The sequence below is a fragment of the Ochotona curzoniae genome, unplaced genomic scaffold (genome assembly GCF_017591425.1).
Source record: "Ochotona curzoniae isolate NIBS_2020 unplaced genomic scaffold, NIBS_Ocur_1.0 scaffold_3208, whole genome shotgun sequence".
Lineage (NCBI taxonomy): Eukaryota > Metazoa > Chordata > Mammalia > Lagomorpha > Ochotonidae > Ochotona > Ochotona curzoniae.
This window is the reverse complement of record NW_024467106.1, coordinates 41,735,115-41,761,045: the sequence shown is the minus strand read 5'-3', so window position 1 is coordinate 41,761,045 and position 25,931 is coordinate 41,735,115. Positions and strand designations below refer to the sequence as shown.

At 36.6% G+C, this 25,931-nt stretch overlaps 1 protein-coding gene across 2 annotated transcripts in view; it reads right to left on the bottom strand.

Moving 5' to 3' along the window:
• The window catches only part of MLLT3 (MLLT3 super elongation complex subunit), a 274,971-nt gene that overhangs the window by 177,641 nt on the left and 71,399 nt on the right, over positions 1 to 25,931 (bottom strand). The window lies entirely within an intron of this gene.

Sequence of the window (25,931 nt, the reverse complement as noted above, 5' to 3'; positions counted from 1 at the left end):
GGCTGTCATCTCTGCAGTCTCCAGGAACTCATAAGTAAAAGAACATGATACTTGATTTCATTGGAAATCATTTGATTTTAACAGTGCAGTAGCATCATTTGGAGATGAGTAATAAAGACAGAGTAAGGAATCACCTGCACAGTCCAAAATAAATCAGCAGGCCTGTTCTTGTCAACCATGAGACGATGTTGAGCTCCGTATTTTTCCCAATACGCACAATCCTCACAACATTTTGCTTTCCAGGAAGATCTAAATGAACACATTCTGCCATGGCTCTTCAAACACACTCCATTCAAGAGGCCCGACTGGGACCACCTCACAACTAGAAGCACAAATCACTGAAGTCTACATACACTGCCAATCCTTTGCTTGAGCCTGTTCATTACGGGCAGTGTGCTCGTTCAAATGCATGCTTAAGGCTGTACCTATTCTGGTTAAAATTTCAGCTGAAATACAGTGGGAGAAAATGTTTACTATGTATTTTTTAACTTTTTTGTCATCAAATAAAAATAGGTCTTACTCCTTAGACATGCCTGCTGTGTCTAGGAGTCATTGAGGCACTCAGTGTCGAGGCACAGAGGTCTTTTTTAATTAGTTGGCAACTTGTTTCTCTTCTACCTTGCTCTATCTTCTAACACAAATACCTACAGTTGAGGGTTGTGGTCATTTTTAAACACAAGTAATTGAAATAATTCATGAAAACATACATAAAAAACAGCTTGCCACTATGTGTCTGTAATTATACCACAATTCAGAATGCTTTTATAGACATGGAAATGCAGCATTCACTAACAGAAGTTTGTGAACGTATATCTTTGGAACATCATTTTCATTAATGCTATTATAGATTGCTATTGCAATTTTTATTATAAAAGTAATTTTACTATAAAAACAACAGTGATTAAAATATATATCACACAAATTTTATAAACAGGTTAACACAAGTGTGTAAGTTTTTAAACATACCTTAATCTAAAAATAGTACTCACAGTGTCTATTCAACTGAACTAAAAACAAAACTTAAAGATTTATATTTACAGTTGCTTTCATACTGTAACAAAACTAGAAATCCGGCTGCCATCAACTGCAGAAACTCTGAATAAATCACAGTTATTTCTCTCTACAGAACAACATGCAGTCATTTAAATGTAATGGACTTTACCTACTTATGTCACAAAATAAATTGAAGGTATGTTTAAATTAAACTTGAAGTTAGAGAATCATATGAATGTTATTATTTAAATTCTTATAACACTGAAAGCCCACTTAAAAGTCTTTTTAAACCTGCATAATGTATTGACAATGTAAAAAAATGTGAAAGAAACATATCATACTGTTCAACTGACTATTATAACAGGTTAACTAGAAGGTGTGTCTTGTGTGTATTTAAGTGTGCACAGAAGGATATCTGTTAATGAGGTATGCGTGATTTGTAAATATTAAATGAACTGCCTCTATAATTAAAAAAAAACTTTTTTAAAAAATTAACTGATTAATGACAAAAGAAACTAATTATAGCCAGTGTGGGGGATAAAATGTACAAATAGAAAAGCCAACACAGTGGGATAGCGATGGCTGGCTAAAGTCCTCACCTTTCATGCACCAGGATCCCATATGGGCACTGGTTCTTGTACTAGCTGCTCCACTTTCCATCCAGCTCCCTGCTTGTGGCCTGGGAAAGAAGTAGAGGACAGCCCAAAGCCTTAGGACCCTGCACCCACATGGGAGACCCAGAACTAACTCCTGGCTCCTGGCTCCTGGCTTTGGATCAGCTCAGCTCCGGCCATTGTGACCACTGGGGAGCAAACCAGTGGATGGAATATCTTTCTGTCTCTCCTCTCTGTAAAATTTGATTTTCTAATAAAAATAAATTTATCATAAAAAAAGAAAAAGCAATGTATCAAGAAAATTATATTAGAGGCAATTTTGATTTTAACATATGTATTTATTTATTATTTGAAAGGCAAAGTAGCATAGAGAGCGAGTGAGCAAGAGAGAGAGAGAAAGAGAGAGAGATTGATTTTCCATCCACTGGTTCGGTCCTCAAAGTCCACAAACACAAGTATTCTGAACTGACCCAAACAGAAGCCAAGCCAGTAACTCCATCTAGGATGCTACATGGGTGAGGGGGACTTAAGTACCTTAGCCATTGTCTGCCACTTCTGTGGTACACTAGAAGGAAGCTGGATGTGTTTAAAGACGAGTGTGGACTTGAACTAGACACTCCAATATGGGGTGTGGGCATCCTATGCAGCAGTTTAACCCACTGCTCCACAATGCTTTCCCCAGAAACAAAAATTTTAAATGGGCACTTAAAGTTGCATATATTATGGGGTGCTGAGATCTTTTAGTGCATGTATCCATTCTCCAGTGTTCAAGTGCGGACAAACATACCTGTTTCCTCGACAATTATCTTTTCTTTATGGCAAAAGCATTTAAAATTCTTCCAGCTTTTCTGAAACACACATGATTTTCATCTATAGTTGCCCTACTGTGCAACTTGAACACCAAGATTTATATCTTTCATTACAACTTAGCACAATGGTAATCAACCTTCTCCCAACAAATCTGAAATAAAATACAATGAGCTCTTTGCTGGATGCTCTATATTATACTATTTCACAATGCCCTGTCCCAAACTTTGACCAGAATTAAAATCAATAAATTGTAAGCTGGTGGAAAAGGGGATAAACTCTAAGACATATTAAATGCACAGCATTCAGAATCACTGATGTTTCTGCACAGACACCCACATCCCACTGAGCAAAGCAGCACTTAAGTGCTCAGGATGAAGGCAAAGAGAAAAGGGCAGCCAGGACAGACATTACCAGTCAAACACTACACTCTTAGCAGAGTCAATGGCTGTTTCAGAATTCCATTACATTTTAGAGGAAATCACCTTCCTGCCTGTCATCCCTGGCCTAGACACAGAAACCCAACGGTCCTTGCTGGAAGAAAAAAGCCTCCCCATCAGTGCTGCAGATGACAGCATGGCCTCTCCTAGCCTTTCTTAGCCCTGTACTTCAACAGCAAACTGTCAAATATGCTTCTGTAAAACACTAACCTAAATTACTCATTCTTGATTGGCCTCCAAGAAAGGCTTCGACAGTGTTGTTTTAGGGATTGTGAAACAATAGATGAATCCCTATCTGGCTCCTGGTCTGAAATTCCATTAACAGACATGTTTTCACTCCACACAGATTTTGTGTTTTTTTATAAAAGCTTAATACAGCAACAGTACACCAGGAGGAATGGGGAATATAAGATATTTGAGAATTTTGATAAGTTGGACTGTTCTCCTAAAACCAGTAGTTCACAGACTGACTCAGCATTTTTAGCATCAGCCCTACCTGGAAACTTTTGGAAGTACAAATCTCAGTCCCCACCCCAAAACTGTTGACTCAGCAACCATGGAGGGAAAAAAATGTTGTTTTTTTTTTAAGAGGCAGAGACACAAAGGCCTCACACCCCAAATGCCTGCGACAGGGGGGACGGGACCTGGCTCAAGCTAGGAACTGGGAACAAAACCCAACCTCCCACGTGGACAGCATGAACTCAATGACTTGAACTTTCCAAACTTTGGGATTGCCAGGGTGCACATAAGCAGGAAGTTGGAATCAGGGACAGAGCCAGTGCTTTCACTAGCATGCCAACCACTTTAACTGTTGCAGGACAAAGGAAGACCTCCACCTGCAGCTGTTTTTTTAGTGAACTTTATAGTTTCATTCCAATTCTGATATCTGCTAAAGTCTCAGAACCATTGCATCTAACTACCTGCTTATAAATAATTTCCATATACCCAAGTATTTTTATCCTGGCTACCTGGAAAATTGTAGCAAGAACAATATTATTTCAACAGCATAATATGTAACATCATCAAATATTTATCTATAGATTTATCATCAAGTATTTTTGTATTTGTGTTTTGGCTTTTGCTTTTGTTAGTTTTGGTTTTTAGTTTTTGTTTTTTTGTTTTGTTTTGTTTTGTTTTGTATGTGAGAGAGAAAGGGAGAATGAGAGAAAAAGAGAGATCAATCCCCCATCCTCTGGTTTACTCCCCCAAATATATGCAACAAGCAGAGCTAAGCCACACTAAATCAAGGAGCCCAGAAACAGAATCCCCATCTCCCATGTGGACACCAAGAACCCAAATGCCTGAGACATCACCGCTGTCTACATTAGCAGGGAGTTTGAGTTAGGAGCTGGCAGTAGTAATCAGGCCCGGGAACCTGAACATGGGCTGTAAGCATCTTAACTACTAGCAATCAGGTTGAACACTCACTCCTGTGCTCGTTTCTTTAATGTATCTGATTTTGTTTTCAACACACTTTGTTTCCGGAAGTCAGTGACTGAATTTACCAAAATAGCCATGATCATCACCACAACTGCTTTTATCTGTGATACCACAAAGCATGATAAATGATCAAACTCATCCCTACAATGCATGCAAATGACAGAGCCTGTCTTTTAGTTGTGCTCCCTGCCTGTGGCCTAGGATCAGTGAGGGATGGTCCAAAACCTTAGGAGCTGCACCCACGTTGGAGACCTAAAAGAAGCTCCTGGTTTCAGATAGGTTCATCTCCAGATGACATAGTTATTTGGGGAGTGAACCAGTGGATGGCAGATCTTTCTGTCTGTCCTTTTATCTGTAAATCTGATCTGCTTTTCCAATAAAAAGAAATAATCTTTAATATGTGTGTGTTTGTGTATCTATGAACAGCTGTCCCTCTCATAGGAAACTGATTTATAATGGCGACTCTCTTGTGGCACTTGTCTGACCTATTTCCAGTTCACTTCTGTCTTGGTAGCTAGTGACAGGAAAGCCTGGACTTGAAACAGAATTAGACCTAGTTACGTCTATTGTATGAGAGACAGAAGAGACACAGAATAAAACACATGAAATAACCAAAGTCATCTATTGCTCATAGCTCAGAACAACAGAACTAATGAAATCACTGAAAAGGTCCACGAGACAACGGGTTCAAATGGCAGGTGGGAAATCTCTCAGAGATGCAGCTGTAAGCAGAGGTCTGCATTGTAATCCAAGGTGTTATGATCCAAGGCAAGTAGCCTTCCTTCAAGGATTCTAACTGACAAGTTTAGGCAAGTAGGACCAAGATTCAGGGGATCCCACTTGGATAGAGACAAAGATACACAGTCCCCAAGCTCTAGGATTAAGTCAAGCAGGTTCCAGGTGTATATAATAGGGAAAAGTGCACACCTATATAGAGCAAATATCTGGATTGACCCTGCTGAAGAATTTGAAGATACATATAGGAAATTGTGTCAAAATCTGACTTGTTGCAGTGAAAAAATTAAACAGATTTGACAGAATTTCAGAGGTAGGTCACTTTATTTTTGTAGATTTTTGAATGTAGACATATGTGACAGAGAAAGAGGGGGAAAAAAAACTTAGGTTCAAAGTTATCTTACATCAAATGAATGGCTGACCAACCCATAAGACAATCTATGGTGAATAGTTCCCATGACAATGCATGCTCTTGATCTAACTGTAAGTCATTATGAGATAGTAGTAAGACGGAAAAGTTAAAGATACGTTAAGATTTTGGGCAAGACAGATGGTTTATCTTTTGTGCTAGGATTTGAAAAGGAGCTGTCTGAGGGGGAACATTAAGTGTCTCTAGTAATTACCTGGGATCATCAGGGCCATGGAAGCAGCATTGAATGCCTCTTGGAAAAACCCAGCAGTGTTATATACTGAGAAGTAAAATGAATGTCTTGGTTACTACCAGCAATGTCTGTGAGGCAAGAGATTCATGATTTCTTTCCTGGAGCAGGACAGTTTTTAGGTAATGGCCCAGACATAAGAGGTATCCAGAAGGTATTAACTGCAAATCCTGACCCAGTGCCAGGTCTCTGCCGTCATGAACACCCGCCCTGCCCAGGCATCATCTTTTCTAACTCCTCCAAGGTTTACTATTCCACTTATGATGCCTATGAAGAAGAAAGTGGCAATATCACAGAAGCTTAGGAACAAGTGTTTGCGCCAAATAGCTCTGTGGTCACAGCCATTGCAAAAGATAAAACAACTTTTTAAAAAATTCACACAAAGTTCCATCTGATATGTAGATATACACAAATATATAAAACAGTAGAAAACTCTACATGCACACACAAGTATTTAGATTACAGTTCATCACAGAATCTCAATAGTGATACTACTGAGAAAACTCTACATGCACACACACACAAGTATTTAGACTACAGTTCATCACAGAATCTCAATAGTGATACTACTCTCACTCTTTACCTTACCTCCAAACTTTTTCATTAATGGTCAGGTCTACCTGCTATTCCTCACTTTCTGTATCTCAGTAAAGCTATTAAACAATTCCAAGCCAAATGGCACATATTACTATAAAAATTTCCTTCTTAGGCTGAGTAAAAACACCATTTTTTTTCATCCAAGTCCATTACAACATCCTATCAACTACAGAGTACACAGAATCATTTCCAGATCCTCTTGAATAAAAAGGAAGAAGAAATCCAGTCTGGGTTTCTACTAACAAGTTACCAAGTAGTTGCAGTAACACAGAAAGATTATGTGGGAATCTTGGATTGGTTACAGATTTTACCAAAATCAGTTTCAAATACATTTTAAGGTTGATAGGTATCTCAATAGGCAAAATTGGTCCTAAAGAATATTATATTCCCTTAATAACAGAATGAGAGAGGAATTGAAACTTGTAGCAAACTCAACTCACACATTTTAACTTATCTACTACATTTTCAGTAATATGCTGGAAACTATTTTTCAGTTTAATGATAAGTGTTCCACTTCACAAATCTGCTATAGGAAATAATCATGTGACACTGTGTATGTATTTCTGCAAACTAGAGTAGTTCTTTTATGTTCAATAAACATTTATTTTCTGATTTTGCACTAGTAGTTTCAGACTTAAAGGAAGTTTGCAACCTCATGTTACATAATATTTACTGAGTACTACAATGTCAGAATTTTGGACACAGTTCTTTAGTTACAAAGAAAAGGAAAATGGGAGAAAATCAATAGAAGTCTTTTCAATGATCAGACGATGGTTAACAGCTTACTGCAGAGAATTTAAACACTAACACACACACACACACACACACACACACACACACACACAGCGCACAATACTCCAAAAATTCTATCCATTGAAAACAGAAAAGAAAGTGTTAGGACCCAGCATCAAGGACATGAGGCACACCCAGATCACAGCTTTAAATCGCATTTTTGGTATGAACATTGTGACACAACACGTTAAACTGCCACTTGGGAAAATGTATCTCACATCAGAGTGCCAGGTTCTGCTCCTGGTTACACTTTAAATGCATTATTCCTGCTAAGGTGCATTCTGGGAAGCAACAGATAATATCTTAAGTACTCAGGTCTGTAGCACCCATATGGGAGACACATGATTTGGTCACAACCAGCCCTGTCTAACGTAAGCATGTGGGCAATGAAGCAGATTATGGAAGCATGCTCTTGATCTCCCTCTCTAACTTTATGCCTCTCTGTCTCTTCCTTTCTCTCTGGCTCATTTCAAATAAACATTTTAAGATATATATATATATAGGAAGGCATATAAATAATGATAAAAGGAACCTAAAAATATAACCAATAAAAAATGCTAACTAATGTAATGAAGCCTGAAATTTTGTTAAGAGGGGTCGAGGAGGAGAATGTGGCACAGGGTCAATTTCCACCTGGGAGCTCACATGGATTTGCCTAGAGAAGTAAATGGCTGAAACAAGTCTTGAATGAAGAAATTAGTCAACTCTAATGAAGAGAGAACATTCCAAGAAGAAGGAATAGGGCCCGGTGTGGTGGTCTAGCATTTAAAGTCCTTGCCTTGAATGCACTGGTTCTAATCCCAGTGGCCCCACTTCCCTTCTAGCTCCCTGCTTGTGACCTGGGAAAGCAGTCAAGGATGGCCCAAAGCCTTGGGACTCTGCACGTGTATGGAGACCCAGAAGAGCTCCAGACTCCTGGCTTTGGATCGGCACAGCACTGGCCATTGCAGTCACTTGCAGAATGAATCATTAGACGGAAGATCTTTCTGTCTCTTATCCTATCTATCTATCTATCTATCTATATCTGACTTTGCAATAAAAATAAATAAATCGTTAAAAAAAAGAAAAGAAAAAAAAAAGGAATAACATCCCAAAGACAAGGGAACAGAAGAAGTCAAACCTGGGAATGACAAAGTGATAAAATGCCAACACTGCTATAAATGTTCTGAGGTTGAAAAAACAATCACAAAATAAATCTGAAAAAATAATAACAGAAGGACAAGATTCTCTTAAGGAGATATAAATAAATTGAGCAGAACTTGTAAAATACTTTTTAAAAAGTGTAAACAAGTTGCATAGCAGAACTGTGTAGGGTCATTAAAACCAATCATTGTAGTACTTGTGTCTCCAAAAGAATAAGCTTCCTAATATGTGTATGTGTATGTGTTGGCACAAATAAATGGGAAATAAACATGAGTTCAAAACCCTCAAGACAACAGAAAAATGAATCATTTTATTGACTCTCCAATACACAAAGGTGTTAAAATCAAAAACTTATACTGACAGTTAATAGATTAATATTAATGGTTGCTGGATTCCAAGAGGAGACTTGATCTGATTATGACACCTTGGAGGAGGGGGCTAGTGGGAGATCTTCAGGTCACTGTGGGCTTGTGCAGAAAGCAGTTGTCTAGAGAAGGTTGTTTTTACAAACCTAGTTTGGCTCACTGTTCTCGCTGCATCCTGGTTCAACATGTGATCATCTCCTACCGTCTTTGGCCCCACCAGAGCCTGAACTAAAGGGATCCCATGATGCTGGACTGTGTACCTCCAATCTAGAAGCCTTCTTCCTTTCTCAATACACCTCTCAGATATTTGGAAGTAATGTAAACAACAGCTTAATACAAAATTCTACCTCAAATTCAAGTCTCTACCAAGACATTTGAGGCAGTACCACACTGTACAAACTCTATGATAAAAGCAAGGTGTAAGATATAAATTGACCAAAATGTCTAGATATACATGCTCTCAATAGAACAAAAAGGTAAGACGTGTTCTCAAATAATATACAAAAAGACAACTCAGTGCTTTCTATTTAAATAGAAATAGAAATAGAAATCCAATAGAATTCAAATTTGAATTCCAGTTTTAATGAAGAGAATTTTCTTACTATTCATGATGTTACAAGCAATTTACAGCAACCACAACACAATAACTGCTGGGAAAATAGCCATAATATTCTCATTCTATTTATCCAAGATAGCGTCACATTCAAAGTTAACTGCAACTAAAAGAAAAGATGCAAGAACAGAGGGGAGGGGAGGAAACTTGGAGGAGAGGGAACCAAACAGTTTCAAAAAATTAAAAAAAAAAAAGAAATGTAAGAAAAAAATGAAAAAGGAGAAAACAAGAAAAGCAATAGAACCTAAAGGAAGAAAGATAATATTTGATATTAATAGCCAGAAATATCATCATGTACTCCCTATTGTAGATTTCCTAACACACCGAAATAATGCTATGGAAAGTTTACTCATTAAAGCAAATATAAAAACTTGTCTATTGCTAGCCACCTAGAACAAAGATTTAATACAAGAAATTTTTTAAAAAGATCCTCACAACCAACATCAAAAATACCTATGTCCTATTGGACTGTAACAGGTGTCAGGCAAAAGAGTCAGATAACTCACAGATCAAAAAAGACCAATATCATCCTTCTTAGCTTTGAAAATGACCAAAGGAAGTACTAATTCAGTAATTAAAATAATTGCATATCATACCTAGAGATAAAATGGATATTGAAGCTTGGGTTTTATTCGAAAGAAAGCAGCAGTTATCTTTTAAAATAGCTTTTTCTCTCCAAAAAATATTGACAGAACCATTCTGGAATACAACAGTAAAGTGACTGTCTCCAAGAAGATAAAATTATTGCCTGCTGATTTTCTTTTAATGCTCTAGATGGCTAACATTTTCTGATATTAAATTTTGAGATATTTAAAAATAAGGGACAATAAACGTCATAACTAAGGAAACACACTCCCCAGCACGGGAGCAGGGGATACAAAACAACCAATATAATGTAAAAAATAGGGAAAAACAAATTAAACACTAACAAGTAGCATTTTCCTCCTGAATGAAAAATACTCTCAAGAGAATCAAAAAGGAAGCCACAGAGTACAAGAAAGTTTTTAAAGCAGACATATCTGATCAAACAAAGACTGCTATCTAAAATATGGGAAGAATTCTAAAACTCAACAACAAGGTAACAATTAATCCAATTAAAAATAGATCAGTGGCTGGTATCACGGCGCAGCTAGTGAAGCTGCCCCTTGCTTCATCTGCATTGCATGAGTACTTGCTAAGTCCCAGCCGCTCCACTTCCAGTCCAGCTCCCTGCTAATATAATTAGGAAAGCAGCAAAAAGCCCAACTCTTTGGACAGCTGCATCTACATGCTAGACCTGGAAAATGTCCCAACCTCGATCACCAATAAAAAAAAAAAAAAAATTCAACTATCATGCCACAAAGAGGCATGAAAAAATTTCAATGCGTAAGACACAAATGAAAGAAGTTCATGTGAAAAGGCTTGTATGATTCCAACTACCCGAAATTCATGAAAAGGAAAAACTAGAGAGAGAACAAAACAGTCAGTGGATGTCGGCAGTTAGGGAAAAGCAGAACAGACAGAGCACAACTGACTTTTAAGACAGTGAAATTTCTCAGGATCATATTACAAAAGGTGTACATATCATTAATTCATCCAGACCTAAAATATGCACAATAGCTAGTGTGAACCCTAATGTAAACTGTGAACTGCCAGTGATAATGATGCATCAATACAAGTTGATCAACTGTAACGTGTACTTCTTTGGTGGAGGAAACTGATGATCCTGGAGACTGGAGCTAAAGGGGTGTGATAAATCTCTCCACCTTCAGCTCAATCTTGCTACGAATCTAAACTGCTCTTACAATTTTTTTCCCCAAATGTAACAGGTTTCTTTAAATGATGCCGGTGTGCAGATTACAATCTTTTTAGATTTATTTAAAAGGCAGAGTTAGAGCCATAAAAAGAGAGAAATGAGAAACTTTTCCAATTTACTAGTTCACCCCCAAATAGCAACAACAGGCAGGGTTGGGCCAGGCTGGAACCAGGAACCAGGAATTTGATCAAGGTCTCCCATATGACAGTAGGGGCTTCTTTCCCAGACACGTCAATAGAGTGCCAGACCAGAAGTGGAGCATCTAGAACTCAAACCAGTACACATGTGGGAAGCCAGCATCACAAATGGCAACTTAAACAGCCATGAAACAATGCTATCCCTAACATATGAAATTAATATCATTTTTCTGGGATCTTGTATAACAACTGCTACAAAATTGTCTATAAAACTACTCAATACAAATAGATGGTAAAATATTTCTGCCAGATGAAATGTTTAATGTAAAATTATCTTCCATTCTGTTTAAAATAGAGGAAAGGATTAACTACAAATGACATTTGTAAATAAAATCACTGAGTTACACGGTAGCTGCTATGAATGATCAACACAAGCTTTTACCAGTGGTCTCAAGTTTGGCAACCATTCACATTTGTTTCCCAGTACATTCGTAACAATCCAGCAAATCTCTGAGTGAAATTCCCACTTGGCACGCTGAAAGGTCAGCAACCCCAAACCCAGTACTCCTGATTATTTTTTGATATATTCCTGAAGGCAAACAAGAAACCAAAATGTATCCTCCCAAAAGCAATAAACAAATAACAGACCCAGAAAGGGGCAAGAACCCCTTCAGGCTACAGAGGAGATAAAGGAATTCCTTATTCAGGAATGCCACCAGGCCTGGACCAGGAGGCAGAATGAAGGAAGGAAGAAAGCAAGGTATGGAGGGACAGGAAGACAGAAAAATGGGTCAAGGACATGGTCATGAAAGTAGAACTAAAGAAAGAAAAAGAAAACTTAAACAACCAAGCAAAAATAAGTAACTCCTTTATACTTGTAAGTTCTATTAAAAGAAAGACAAATTCAGTTCTCAGGATTTTTTTTTAAGTATGAAGGTTTTTAATGAAATTTAAAGCTCTTATTTTCATTCCTCCTATCAAATGTAACAGTATCCTCAATACACATGCTTCTTATTTCATTCATCTGTAAACCATTCCTGTCATCTCTCAAATGCAGGTCTAGTCAGTCCCAAGGTCACTGGGCACACATGCTTCTCCATTTAATAGGTTTGGAATACAATCTTGTTGCTATGAGATTTTTTTTCAGCCCTTTAATGTGTCATTCCAGGCTTTTAATACCTTTCATCAAACTATTATTCATAACTGCTCTCACAAGACTCATAGTTGCTTTGCGTGAAGCCCGACCTTCTAAATTTACATGTTGGGACATTCTTTGAAGGCACGTATGGAAAATCATGGCAAGGACATCTGTACGGACACCAAACAAGCCATATCTTCTGCCATTTGGGCAGTAGATAAGAAAGGTTTGGAGACTGATAAGGAGTTGGGGTATCGGGCAAGAATGTTCAGGATCACATGGAAAAAAATATGATAAAATGTTGGCAGTCTAAAACTCACACAAAACCAACAAATGTTTACAAGGCACATATGAACTGCCAAGTACTCTGCCAGCTGACAACGTGTTTTTTTAATAATTAATGTGGAAAAGGCATTTAATGGTTAAGAACCCCCTGTTCTTGGCCATGGTGCTTTAGGTACAGGTTCTAACTCCTAATTCCAGCATCAGCTTTAACTTCTAATTCCACTTTCCTGCCAATGGAATCCCAGGGAGGCAGCAGGTGATGGGTCTTTGTCTCCCATGTGAGAGATCTTAAGTCCCTGGCTCCTAGTTTCAGCCTGTTCCAGTCAAATCCATTAGAGGCACAAATAACTCTTTTTCTTTTTGTCTCTCTGCCTCTCAAATAATTTTAAGCAAGCTGACTAAAGTTTTAGAATACAAAATGCACATGGGTACTTCAAAAAGTTCATGAAAATGTAATTAAAAAGAAAAGCTCATCTTGATAACACAATTTGAAATCCATATATATTTTGTCATTTTCATCTTTCACAAATTCTTTGCAGATCTTGCACAGAAAAATGCATTGCAAGTATAAGTTTGATGGACTTTCACTGAGTCACTGAAGCCAACAAACCACCATGAAGTTCAAGAAAACGATATTGAAAAGTTTCTCAAAAACTTACTGCAAACCCCCCACCACTATTATGCTATGGAAGGCCAAACGAAATGCTGCATCCTGATCTGATTTGTTGCTAAAAGAAGCTTATGTCTGGTTTTTCTTTTTTTTTATGTCTGTTTTCTGAAGCTAATGTTGTTAAGCACAGCAGTAGTTAGTTCATTCCCTCCTATACATAATTATATCACTCAATTAGGGATCATATTACAATGACAGTTTTAATATATTATAAACACTGCTGCATTATAAACATTCTTGTACGTGTCTTCTACATGCTCACACATATACGTATGCATTCATATTCCTAGGAATAGAATAGCTGAATCATTGGATATGTCTATGTTAACTTTACTGGCAGTATTTCAAAGTGCTTGCACCTATTTTCAAAATTCCTACTGGCACTGTATGAGAGTTTGCATTGTTCAACCTTTCTGCCAACACTTTATCATCTTTCTTAATTTTAGCTATCCCAGTGGGTGTATAGTGAGATCACAGTGTGGCTTAATTTGCATTTCCCTAATGACTAATAAGGTTAGACACCTTTCATATGCTTATTGTACATGTTGGACATTCTCAAGAAGCATCTGTTGAAGTCTTTTACTCACGTTTTCTACTAGATTGGCTGCCTTTTCTGCACTGATTTAGCAAAGCTCTTTGTATTTTCTGTCTATAAGTGCTTGGGCAGAAGCTTTTAATCTAATGGCATGAACATGATATATACAACTGGAAAGACAGAGAAAAGTGTAAGATCAAAGGTTGAGCCTTATCATCAGTCTACAAGTGCTGCAGGAATACAGGAACAAAAAGTGACTAATATAAAGAAATATAAACACCTACTATAAATACCTTTATTTCAAAACGATGCTATTAATTCTGTACTACCTTGACTTGAAGGAAAAAAACATTAACAGAACACATTAACTGTAAGATATGACTTCAGAAATAGGCAAAGTGGTACACCTCAGAACCAAGGAAGCAAAATAAACATTGCAAGACATGATCTATTCCCAGTGCAACAGAAGTTTATTAAAGTCCCTAATTATCTCTTACGCTTTTAGCAACAATCTTCAACAAAATAGTTCCAGCATTCAGTACATGTTCATTAATTCTGTTCTTTTGCCTCATCATTAAACACAGCTTAAATATAATGAGCATCTAATTGAGGTTAAAGACTTATCCTAATGATTTCCATCTTTATCTCAATCACATTAAGATTATAGCTATACCACTGTGTGTATATAAATATATACATATGTGTTGACACACATATATTAAAATGTTTGATTTCAACTTCCTTTTATAAAACAGAGCAATGCAACAAAATAGTAACCTGCTACACACTAACTGCTGTACAGAAAAGAACATGCTACCAAAACCCAACTGTCAATTGAAAAGTGGCTACACTGATTTCTTATGACTGTTGTAAAAAACTACAACATACTTGCTGTCTTAAAACAAGAGGAATTTATTCTCTCACAGCTCTGGTGGCCAGACATCCAATATCAGTCTTGCTGAGAAGAAACTGACATGTATCAGGGCTGTAATCCTTCCAAAAGTTCTAGCAGCAAATATGTGTTTTGACTCTTCCAGTTTTTGGTGACCACACACATTCCTTATTCCTTATTCCTTATTCCTTAACTTATGGCCGCACCACTCTAATATGTGTCTCCATTATCACACTGTGTTCTCTGTGTAATTATCAAATCTCACCTTCCTTTCTCTTACAAACATACTTACAAATTTAGGATAGAAACCAAAGACTCTGGAATGACTTCCATATCTGAAAATTCTATCATACTTGAAAAATTCATCGTATCTGCAAAACCTTTCCTAAATCAGGTAACATTCCAAACTCAAATTTGAGTCACCATTTAGGCTCTGACGGCAGCCTACAATGACTGTTCAAAGAATTCATCATCAGTTAATATATCGTAGCATCAAATACAGTAAAAATAAAATAGAAATTTCAATTTGTACAATATAAAAGTTTAGAATACGAAAAGTCCAACATCCAGGAAAAGCAAAGACCGCTAGCATTATTGAAAGAAAATCTGTTAGCCTAGAACAGGATCATCAGCCTTGGATAAATATTAAAATTAGCTTGCCATATTTTATAAATACTGACACTAGGGCTCCATCTAACACCACTAAAACTGGAATCTGGGTGCATCTCTGTGTCCAAATCAAAGATGGACTCCCAATGAAACTGTTGCATATATCTAGACAATGGGATGATGGATTATCTGACATTATCTATACCAGCAATGTCAAGACACACATAAATAACAGACTAATGGACTTATGACTGCTTATGAAGGACTACACTATAATAGTAATATGGAGAAAATTAGCCAGGCAGTGCAAATTTGGGGAGGGGAAAGGGAGATCTCAGACCCTATGGAATTGTACCACAAAATTAAAAAATTTTTTTAAATGTTCAAGAAAAAAATTGGAATCTGGATATGCAGCCCAGGTTTGGGTTTTTAGGGGCAGGATGGTTGTTAAAGAGGTGATATAAATGTTCAACAAGAACAGAAAAACCATCAGTTTTAGCTGAAAACACAAAATGAAACAGAAAGAATCATAACACAGGGAACAGATTATTTTGGTGGATTGTTGAGCAACCACTTTTTCTTCTTAAGAAGAAAGGATCCCTTTTTAAAAATTATATTTTAATTTAAAACTAGCAAACAAAGCTCTCTCAATCTTTCTCTCTCGCTCTCTTTCTCTCCCACTCAATTTCAAATACATAAAATAAATCTTTCAATTCATTATTATTGACGTTCATTATCCAAATGGGGAAGAGAAGGTAGATTCAGGTCTCTGGTACCTTTACCTGGAGACACACTTTTCATCCATTTACCTAGGGTTGTTTACCATCTCCATCAAAGAAAACTCAAGTCAGTCAATTCTGTTTAAAAACTTACTTTTTGTAAAGTGTTTCTCATTTCAAAGAGAAGCATATCTATGTCAATTGGTGGGCATAAAAATCAGTGTATCCAATTTGCTTAGACAATGCTATATTTTACTTTCTTGATTTAGTTGATGAAATAAACACATATTTAGCAAAAATATCTCAATAAACTGATTTCACAAATAAAGGAAGCCAAATTAAAGTTGACTCTTCATTGTCACATTTATTTCTCATTCCACTGATAAGAAATCAGTAAGCCTCATAATGAGAATTAGACACAGTGTCAGTGAAGCTCTTGGGTTCTCAACCCCAGGATCCACTCCTCATTCTAGCTTGCTGCTGCTTGGAATCCCGCAGGACTGCAGATGATTGTTCCAAAGGCCACAAAAGAACTGGATTTAGTTCCCAGCTTCTGGCTCCCATCTTCAGGCCCCACTGTGAGCATTTGGACAGTATGTCAATGGGAATAAGCTTACTCAGTCTCTTTCAAACAAACAGTAACTACTGAGATTAGAAAACATTTCTGTATGAAAACAGTTAAGTAAGAGATACCAAATCTCTAATTTCTGCATTTTATTTATGTGCAATGTAAGACAAAACCTATGCCCAACAGAAACAGGACTTCAAAACTCCTTAGGGGAGCCCGGAGTGGTGGCTGAGTGGCTAAAGTCCTCCCCTTGAATGCACCGGGATCCCATATGGGTGCCAGTTCTAATCCCGACAGCTCCACTTCCCATCCAGCTCCCTGCTTGTGCTTTCCCAGAAAGCAGTCAAGGACAGCCCAAGGCTTTGGGACCTTGTATCCGTGTGGGAGACCCAGAAGAGGTTCCTAGATCCTGGCTTTAGATAGGCACAGCACCAGCCTTTGTGGTCACCCGGGGAGTGAATCATTGGACAGAAGACCTTCCTCTCTGTCTCTCCTCCTCTCTATATATCTGACTTTGCAATAAAAATAAATAAATCTTTTAAAAAAACAAACTCTTTAGGGCAATATTTCTGCTAAGTTACCTAACAAATTTTTCAGTGCTAAAATCTGCCAAAATGCAGAGAATATCAGTCCCCAAGTAAAGTGTAATTTATCTAACAATGTTCTTTCAAGACCTGAAAATGTTTTCAGAAAATCACATCTACATTATATCCTGTTCTCTAGTAAATATCTTCTCAAAATTATGCCACAATCATTTAGATATTTAGAAACTCATGATCAGAAAATCCTTGCTTGTTTGTATTGAATAAATTATGTCTTACAACTTTCAATTTTATATTTCTTTTGATTGAAATGTATTTTAATGTGCATATTTATATTCTTAAGATATCTCTTAGTTTTGCCCCCAAAAAGGAAAATTCCAGAATAATCCAGTTTTCTGTTTAGTTTGTTGTAATGACATACTACCCCTTGTTTTCTTGTCTATCCATTTTATGGTGGCTTTCCCAAATATATTTTCTTTCCAAGTTGATATTCATCTGTTTTCAACTTTTTTGAACACATTGCTTGTCTTTATTTTAATTCTTTGTCAAGTACCTTTTTGGAATTTCGTTTTAGCAGCCACTCTAATTTTGCAGCCCCCTCATTAACAAGCAAATTTCACCTCTCATTTACCTTTCCTGAACTCCTTCCTTTTTTATTCACTTTCACTAGCGACATTAATTTCAACTAATTCTTAGGACAGGAAACACATCATTAAATGTATAACTTCAAATCAAACTAAGAAACAAAAATATACGAGACAATACTTTAAAGAAATTTTAAAATTCATTAAAGGAGAGTTAGAATATTCCTGTTATTCCATTTAAAACCTCTCAGTATTGTCTCTGTAAATTAAAAAAAAACACTAAGTTTGATCTTATACTAAACAAATATTTACAAAATATTCACTCTGTTAGTATAATCTTTGAAAGCACTATTCAAAACCCACAAAAAAAATGACCAAAATAAATTAATCCCAAAGTTTTCTCAGCTGTGTTCAATTATAAATTTGGTACTGCCCCCAAATGTCATGACTTCAAGCAAAAGAAACATCAAGCCTTACCAACCATCATTTAATCTGTACAATTAAGATATTCAATTGTATTATAATGTCTTTGCAACAATCTAAGAAATACTGCTCAGCATGACCCTTACAAAGACTCATCAAACATTCCAAAAGACTCTGTCAGTTATACAGAACAGAAAACCCAGAAATCAGGATCAGACTCTATAGATTGAAATCACTCTTAAACACAAAACTATTAACATTTACAGAAAAGAAAGACATCTGTTTACACTCATACACGAGTTATATAGTATATAACTGAGATCTACTTTTTTAACTTATGACAAATATTGCCCAATGTCGCTTATAACATTTAAGAAAATGCTATCTACAAAAATGGAAACAATTAACCAAGAGGCAGTCTACAGAATGCATAAATATTTGCAAATTACTCACCTGATAATGTTCATATCCTTAATAATCAAAATACTCATCAGCAAAAAAAAAATCCAGATAACACAATGTTAAACAAATTATGATAAATGGCAAAGAAATGTATGAATAAAGTGCTCAGCTAAACACCAATCAGGAAGATGCAAGGCAGAATTAAGAGACAACATCTCACCTCAGAATGGCTATTATCAAAGAGATAAAAACTGTTATCAGTATACAGAAGAGCACTTCCATACACAGCTGGTATGAAGGCAAATTAACACAATGGAAAGCAGTATAGAGGGTCCTAAAAAACACTGAAAATACACCTACCACATGATCTAGAAATCCTACTACTGGATATAGATATAAAGGAAATAACAGCATTATATCAAAGAACTACCTTCATATTTCCACGCATAATACAGTATTGTTCACAGTAGCTGAGATATGGAATCAAATGAGATGCATATTAATAGATGAAATGCTACAAAATCACACATACAATGAAACATAATTCAGTCATCAAAAAAATATGTAAAGGTCCAGCAGTATGACACAGTATATTAAGCTGCTGCCTGCAATATCAGCATCCTATATGGGTACCAGTTAATCTCCTCCTTACTCCATTTCCAATCCAACGCCCTGTTAATGTGCTTGGGAAAGCAGCAGATGATATCCCCAAGTCCTTGAATCCTCTTGATGAACGTGGGATATCCCGGTGAAGCTCCTCACTATGGTCTGGCCTATCCGCAATCATTGAGGCCATCTGAAGAGTGAATAATAAGATGGAAAATTCTCTCTCTCTCTCCAACTGTCTTGCAAATAAAATTAAAATAGATCTTTAAAAAACATGTAAACCTGTCATTTGTGCCAAAGATGGATGGAAATGGAGGGTACTATCTTAAGCGAAATAAGCCAGGCACAGAAAGATAGTTATCAAGGTTCTCTCATTGTAGAAACTAAGAAAGTAGATTACACAGATGTAGAAAGTAACAGGGTTCACAGGAAGTTAGGATGGGGAAGAGGGGAAGCAAAAGAGATCATAAAAGCCAAAATACAGTTGAGGGGTAGGCAGTCCTACTGTTCCATAGCACAATAGAATAACTGTAGCCACAGCACTCAAGTACACATTTCAAGAAAAACCAGGAGAATTTAAGAGTTCCCAACAAATACAAATGATATTTGAGAAAATCGAAATAAAAACTAATCACCTACATTTAATTACATATTGTGTACATCTATCAAGTCATAATAGCATACCCAAGTATAAACATTACATATAGAGCAAAAAAAGAAAACTATGAACTTGAAGACAAAATCTACCACAAAAATGTAAATTATGGAAAATACAGAATTTACTTGAAAAATTAAAAACAGAATGCCTAATCCAGCAATTCTAATACTAGGCATATATCCGAATGCAATTAAATTAGCATGAGAAAGATACCTGTATTGCTATGTTCATTACAGTGTTATCAATATAAAGTACCCATGATAAGAAAACAATCTAGATGTCCATTAATTCATGAACAGATAATCAAAGTGTGATATACACACACATACCCAGGATATGATACCCAGGAACCCTGCATTTTCCAGTTGTACAACTATAGAGGGAAAGCACCAAGTAACCATTTATTCAACATATGAGCTGTTTCAGTATATGCATTCACATACATTTACCTTTCACTTAATTGAAGATAGTAAATGAAGATATATATTATACACATATATATATTATACACACACACACATATATACATACATACATGCCTCTCTGTCCCTATCTAACTCTGCCTTTCGAATAAATAAATAAAACTTTAACAAGTTGTAAGGATCTAGTGTATATCATTATTGGTTACAGATGTATGACCTTTTAAAGGAGAAACATTTAGGAAACACATTTGTAGAAATTCTGTAAAACATATGTTTTGGAAAATTGCTGCTGTGGGAAAAATGACCTAATTCTTACAAAGCCGAGTACCCAGCAATGGCCATGTCGGGGAAAAAATTTCATGACAGATCCACCTTCAGAATTTTCTAATTCTGAAGATATTAATTAATGGCCTAATTCCATTTAAATGGTCATCCTGTGTTTCTGCTTCAATCCTATGTTTAAACTACCATATAATTTGAAGCAACTTAAAGTTTATATACAGTTAGTACCAAGCTTTGGTTACATGTGTCATAATTTCTGCTTTGTTCTGTCTAATCTGAATGAATACAACATGAATTCCTAAAATAAAAAGATTCTGTTTTCTAGACTCCTTTCTAATTAAATACATTAATCATTAAGCACTTACAAAAATACTTTTTTTACAAGTAGAAGAACTAGAGACACTGGTCATGTTCTACATGAACAAGAGTGAGTGTGCTGGACCCTGTCTACTAGGTCTTTCACAAATGCATAGATTTAAAAAAATAAGTACAGCCAGCCCAGTGTCATCAGGTCTGCTCTAGAAAACCATGCTGCCAAGGCAGTCAGGACCTTCAAGGCCTTGCTAAAAAGAACGCATTTTTAATAAAATCCAAGAGGAAGGAAGGAAAGATGGAAGGAAAGAAACGTATACTTAAGAAGTCAATTATATAATAATTGAGTAAAACAAGAGACAAAACAATCCCTGAAGAAGAAGAACAACAACAACAAAAGCATTCCCTGGGCAGAAAGGCATTTTGTATTCTGTGAAGACCACAGTCCAATCACAGTAAGTAGCGATGGGTGCTGAAGCAAGCAGAGGAGGAGCAGAGGTACCCACCATGGTTAAGTACAGCCCATGACACCTGAGTAGGGGAACACCTCAATTCTTCCATGAACCACATAGTTAATGACCTCACCACAAAAACTAATGATTACTGACAAATACCAAAAACCAAAAGGAGGAAAGAGAAGATGCCCATCTACTGTTTGACATAGAAATATCCAAACAAGTCATTGTAGCCATCAAAGGCAGACACAACGACATGATTCTATTACTCAACAAGAGCTTTTGGCATAAGAGAAAAATACTCCAAACTTATGAGGAACTCCTGAACTTATTAAATATAAAAAAGCTTTTAAAAGTCCATCACAGGTATATTTCAGACTGTAACATCCAAAGGAGGATTTTTTTTTTCTTAATGTATTCCAGCAGGCAAAGAGCCAATCAATCCATTAGAAAAATCAAGGAGCCAGAAATCTATGCTTTGTGATTAATTCAATTATACAAAGAGCATTACTACTAGCATGTCTTCTAACTGGACAGCAGGGGAGTAAATGTACAGCAGTACATAAAGAAGAAAATGCCACTGTGGTTGTATATATACTACAACTGAAGCAGAGTTCAATCTCTTAGTTCATCCTTGGGAGTGAGCAAGCATTCCTGGCTCTGGCAGTACATATAGTGATAAAAGAACACAGCATCATGAAAAGACATTCCTGACTCAAAGTTTGGTGATCTTCATTTAAACAAACAAAAAGAATAGAAAAGGGTTACTCCACCCTTTTTCCACACCCCTTTAACAGTAAGCACATCATAAAACCACTACTCATGCTAGGTTGCCAATTTAAAATGCTATATTCATATATAATCAGTGTGGCTTCTAATAAGCCACTTGGAACCATAGTTAGCTTTGAGGAAAAAGTTGAATGAGGTGGAGAACTATATTATAGACAGAGATCCCACTTCTTACTTGTACAACATTTTTTTTTCTTTTCAATCGTTTTGAAATTTGCTCCTGAATATTGATTGAAGTTTCCTGAAGAGTAATCTTTCACAGAATGATTATTTTGTTTTGCTTTAATAAAACTTACTGTGTGCACTTTTTTATGGCAAAATCATTGCAACTATCTAGTCTAAGCAATTTCTTCTCCATTTCAATATGCAACTTCTGCAGGCAGTGGCTGTTTAACTAGCAAAACAGAAACACTGCCAACAGGCACATACTGTGCAGAAAATGTAAGTGCTTCATTTGCAGACAGGTTCAGCTTTGTAGAACTTCTAAGATCAGTAGCTGAAATGAAGAACCATCTGCTTCCTCGTTTATAAAGCCGATTTCAGCTACACAAACACCCATGACCATGGAATCCAGGTGCCCTGCTTTGCCAGTGGCAAAACAATAAGTGGGAAGCACTAAGTAACCATTTACTCAAAGCCATACATGGGATGTTTCAATATATGCATTCACATACATTGCAGATATTAAAAATACTATACATTGTAAAATGGATTGGAAAAGCAAGCAAGCAAGGAAGCATTAAATGTTACTACAGCTGTACAAGAAACTGCCAAAACCAAATAAATATATACTACACCAAGAGGGCAGGAGCTTTATGCAAGCATGCCTTCCTTAATATTGGGGAGTCACCAATAAAAATGAAAATACTATTTGTCTGAAGTAGGGGCACATACAAATTTTTAATTATACTGAAATTTACAACTTCAAAAAACAAGAAATTCAAGAAAAGGCACTTTTGACATACCCTATAATCTGAATATTTTCACTTACTTAAAAAAGATGATAATTTCACCAGTTCCATATTGAATCTTCAGTTCAAATGTATTTTCTAACAGAATCGCACATGAGATTTTTCATTTATTTACAATTTGTTTGTAACAATTTCTTTTATTTATTAGAACAGCAGAGTCACAAAGAGATAGTGGATGACAGAGAGATCCTCCATCCACAGGCTCACTCTCCAAATGACTACAAAATACCAGAACTAGGCCAGGTACAAACATGATGCCAGGAACTGAATCTAGATCTTCCACATGGTTATACAGGCCCAACACATTAGCAGGGAGCAGGACAAGAAGTAAAGCAGCCGAGACTCCAACCAGCACCCATGTGGGATGCCAGTGTTCCAGGCTTTGGTTTCAGTTGCTATGCCATAGCACCCGCACTTCATTTATACTTCTAAAGAGGTAGCATGGCCACTTAATTATTCTATATACATACATGAATATGTGTACATACACATATATATACACATATATATCATGTACCTACATACATATATATTCACATATACACATATACATATATATCAAGCAAATCTTTAGTTCCACTGTGAACTTTGAAATATTTTTCAAATATTTGCAATAATTCAAATACAAAGCAACATGAACTGTAAAAGTTCAATGTAATTAAAATATCAAGAAATAAAATTTTTTTAAGTACTGCTATTAAATTTATAAACTTCATATGCTTCAGAAGATTTACTGCAACGTGAAAGCAAAATCTAAGTTGCAAAATTTATTTGACAGATATGGCAGTATTATAAGCATTTCAATATCAAAGCATCATTATGGTTTATGCTTTTCAAATACATTAATCTTCATCTTACTCTAGATTTTATATATACAATTTAAAAACTAGTTACAAATCAGTAGACAGATGATAAGCTGCATGGCAGTATTTTAAGACTCCTTAATATAAATGCAGTGTGTATACAATCAGTAAAAGTTTTAGAAACTTCCAATGATATTAACAGTTTATAATCTACGGACCTGGTGTGGTAGCATAGCACAAGAAAACTCCACCTACAGTACCAGCATCCCATATGGATGCCAGTTTGTGTCCCAGAAACTCCACTTCCAATCCAGCTCCCTGCTTATGGCCCAACAGAGCTTCAGAGAATGGCTCAAGTCTTTGGATCTCTGTTTCCAAGTGGGAGACTCAAAAAGGTCTCCTGGTTTCAGATCGACTCAGTTGCAGCCATGGTAGCCATTTGGGGTATGAAGCAGTGAATAGAAAATCTCTTGTTCTGTCTCTACTTATCCCTGTGTAACTAACTCCGCCTTTCAAATACAAATCTCCTATTACATTATCAGAGTTTTAGAGCTGTTATGGAGAGAAACTGAGTGCATTTGTTATTCTGATGCAATTACAAAGATTATATCAGAATCTAAAAACTTAGCCAGTGTTCTTGTTTCTATAATATTCAAACTAACAGATGTGTACGTATGAATGACATTTGATATGTGCTTTGTGTTTAAGTCCTTTAAACCTCAAGACATTCCTATGAGGTTGATCCTAACATTCATTTAATTTGAGAAAGGAGAAAAACAAAAACAAAAGAATAAAATTATGTGCCCAAAATGTACAGGTGAGTAGCACACTTGAGACCCAGGCAAGTACCCTGTACAGGTGAGTAGCACACTTGAGACCCAGGCAAGTACCCTGCGGAGTTTTCAACCACTTAAGCATGTTTCCACAGTATACCATATCAAATAATCCCAACCACCTCCTAGATCTCCCACCTGGACTAGAAGACCAAGAATACCTGAGCAGGCAAACATTCCTAACTCAATTCATACCATCTGCCAGACTGTTTGAAAGCACAGCCACAGTTCAGATTGTTCCGAACATGATTGAGATGAAAGGCAAAAAGAGAAAAAAAAATTCTGAGAAAGACACAAATGGGTACAAAATGCAAAAGATAAAGAATTAGAAAAATAAGGCACTGTTAACATGGTTCTCCTTTTCAGAATAAAGAGATGATCTTTTAACTTAGCAGATAAGATGTCTTTGTCCCACACCGGAGTAAGGCCTGGGCTTAAATCCCATCTCTGGCTCCTGAATCCATCATCTTGCTAATGGGGTTTTTGGGAAGGTGACACTGATACCGTGAGTCCCTGCCCCTCCCAGCAGTGCAGGCAGGCATTTGGGGAGTGGATAAGGAGCTAACTTACTCCCTCTCAAGTCTTAAAAACAAATAAGCATTTTTTTAAATGTTTAAAATAGAATAATCCTTTGATCCAGCCACCACGCTTCCACATAAACATCCAAACGAATTGAAAAAATAATAATAATTTTCTATAAGATTTATTTACTTTCTGAAAGGCTGAGTTACATAAAGAAGGATACTAACACAGGCATTTTTCCTCTGCTGGACCAAACACCAAATGTCTACAACATCCAGGGCTGGAACAGGCTGAAGTGAGGAGCTTCAAACTCTGTCTGGGTCTTGCTGGTGGCTGGAGAAGCCCACATACTTAGCCTATCTTGTGTGGCTTTCCTAGGCACAATGAGCAGTGAGCTGGATCAGAATTGGGAGGGGGAGGAGTTGGTGGACAGGAGCTTAATTTGCTAAGTCACAACATCAGTCCCTGAAAACAGAATCTTATTTTTATAAAGATTTATTTATTTATTTTTATTGGAAAAATGGATATACAGAGAGAAGGAGAGACAGAAAAGAAGATCTTCCATCCGATGATTCACTCCCCAAGTGGCTACAACAAGTGGAGCTGAACCAATCCGGAGCCAGGAGCTTCTTTCGGGTCTCCCACGCGGGTGCAGGGTTCCAAAGCTTTGGGCCGTTCTTTCCCAGAACACAAGCAGGGAGCTGGATGGGAAGCGGGGCTGCTGGGAATATAACTGGCACCCATATGTGATCCCAGCATGTTCAAGGCGAGGACTTTAACC